The sequence below is a fragment of the Propithecus coquereli genome, unplaced genomic scaffold (genome assembly GCF_000956105.1).
Source record: "Propithecus coquereli isolate 6110/MARCELLA unplaced genomic scaffold, Pcoq_1.0 Scaffold1086, whole genome shotgun sequence".
Lineage (NCBI taxonomy): Eukaryota > Metazoa > Chordata > Mammalia > Primates > Indriidae > Propithecus > Propithecus coquereli.
Window position 1 is genome coordinate 36,720 of NW_012134814.1, and position 2,100 is coordinate 38,819.

At 52.1% G+C, this 2,100-nt stretch overlaps 1 pseudogene; it reads left to right on the plus strand.

Annotated features, from left to right (window-relative positions):
• Nucleotides 1-2,100, plus strand: part of LOC105813268 — a 37,145-nt pseudogene that overhangs the window by 16,769 nt on the left and 18,276 nt on the right.

Here is a 2,100-nt window from a genome sequence, read left to right on the forward strand (position 1 = left end):
AGTTCGGTTTGATTTTTCTTTAATATTTCAATTTCTTTAGTGAATTTTTCTTCCAATTCCTGGATTTTTTTTGTGGTTTCCTTGTGATGGTTATCCATTTTTCCTTGGATATCATTGAGCTTACTTATAATCTATGTTTGGAATTCTTCTGTCATTTTAGTGTTCTGGACCTGGTTAGTGTTCATTCCTAGAGAGCAGGTGTTCCTCTTGGGGTGTGTGCTTTCCATTTGATTTCTCATACTTCCAGAAATCTTTCACTGGGTCCTTCCCATCTGGATCCGCTGTTACTTTTGTTTTGTTCTGCCTCTAGAGGGAGCTGCTAGTATGTTGTCCATGGCTCTCTTGATGGGAGGGGTTACTTGGGGAGCTTGTTTTGGTCCCTTGCTGGGCTTTCTCTGTTGGTAACTGACCGGAGGTGGAAATGCAATGGTACCGGATGACCTGAACCAATCTGGTGAGGAAAGTCACTGGGCTGTCAGCTATTGGTCAGTGCCAAATCCCCAGGGACTGGTGCTTGTCGCAGAGGGGGAGTGGCTCTCTATGTCTCTCTGCTGCAAGCTCGGAGGCTGCGCAGAAGGCACTGGCCAGGGGGACAGGGCGCTCCACCAGACTGCCCAACTCCCCAGCGCTTCCAGCCTCCGCAGGCGTCCTCCCCCAACAGGCAAGGAGGCACTCAGAATTCAGAGGAGGCACTCAGCATTCACTGCTCAAAGAAACAGGCCCAGTCAAGTGACCCCGGGTCCCAGAAGGGCAGAGCTAGCTGCGAGAGTTCCCAGGCTAGGGGAAGGGAGCCATTCCGCACCCGCGACCTGCCGTGGGCCCCGAGCTGGTGCTCGCCGGCCCCCAGTGCGCTGGCTCCACAGGGAGCCGCTCAGGGGCTGGGAGGTACCTGATCAGGGAGTCAATCGAGTCACCAGGGTGCTCTGCCGTCTCCTTTGTGTCTCCCTCCCCCAATCTCGCGCCAGTCCCGCAGTAGCTCTCGCCTCTACTGGCCCACCCTGGGGAGTCCCAGTCGCCAGTGGCAGTTTCCAGGTTAGAGTCCTCTACTTAGTGATCACCTCCTCGTTCCGGACCTGCTGGGTGCCAGAGACCAGCTTCCTGACTCCTAACTGTCTCCGGAGGTAGCCCAGCCCAGCTCCTCCCCTGTCCGGTGCAGTCCTGACACGGAACTCCGGGAAGTTCAAGATGCTTCCTGCTCCTGTCTCATCTCCGCTGAGACCCACGTTTCCAGACCCAGTTCTACATCCACTTCACACAAGCCCCTGCCTCTCGGTGGGCTTGTAAGTCAGTGGGGAAGCTAGACTGTCTCCTCAGGGACTTGTCCCGGTGCACTTACTGGCCAGGCTGGCGCCACTGTCTCGCGCTCCACTCTCTATTGTCTGTCAGCGTTTTCCAGGTTTTATATTCCTATCTCCCGTTCGCTTTGTTCTTTTTCCTGATTTGCATGTCCCCCGGTGAATCTCCACCGATTCACCACACTGTTTTCGCAGGAGAGTGATCTGATCGTGTGTAGCAGACCGAGATCTACCTCTCCCTCTCTGGAAGCAGGGATTCGGGAGGCTACCCTAACTCCGCCATTTTTCTCCTGTCACTATTGCCATTTTATTAACTATTTTCTTCGATTCTTGTAGGTATTTTGTCCCTCTTTTCCTCATTTTCTGTTCTTTGTATCTCATTGATTTTTGTAGTGACATGCTTTGATCCTTTCTTTTCTTTTTTTTTTTTTTTTTGAGACAGAGTCTCACTCTGTTGTCCGGGCTAGAGTGACATGGCATCAACCTAGCTCACAGCAACCTCAAACTCCTGGGCTCAAGCGATCCTTCTGCCTCAGCCTCCCGAGTAGCTGGGACTACAGGCACACGCCACCATGCCTGGCTAATTTTTTCTATATATTTTTAGCTGCCCAATTAATTTCTTTGTATTTTTGGTAGAGACGGGGTCTCGCTCTTGCTCAGGCTGGTCTCGAACTCCTGAGCGCAAACTATCCGCCCGCCTCGGCCTCCCAGAGTGCTAGGATTACAGGCGTAAGCCACCGCGCCCGGCCGATCCTTTCTTTTTAAAAAATGTATATGTATAGGTATTTTATTGTGGTTACCATGG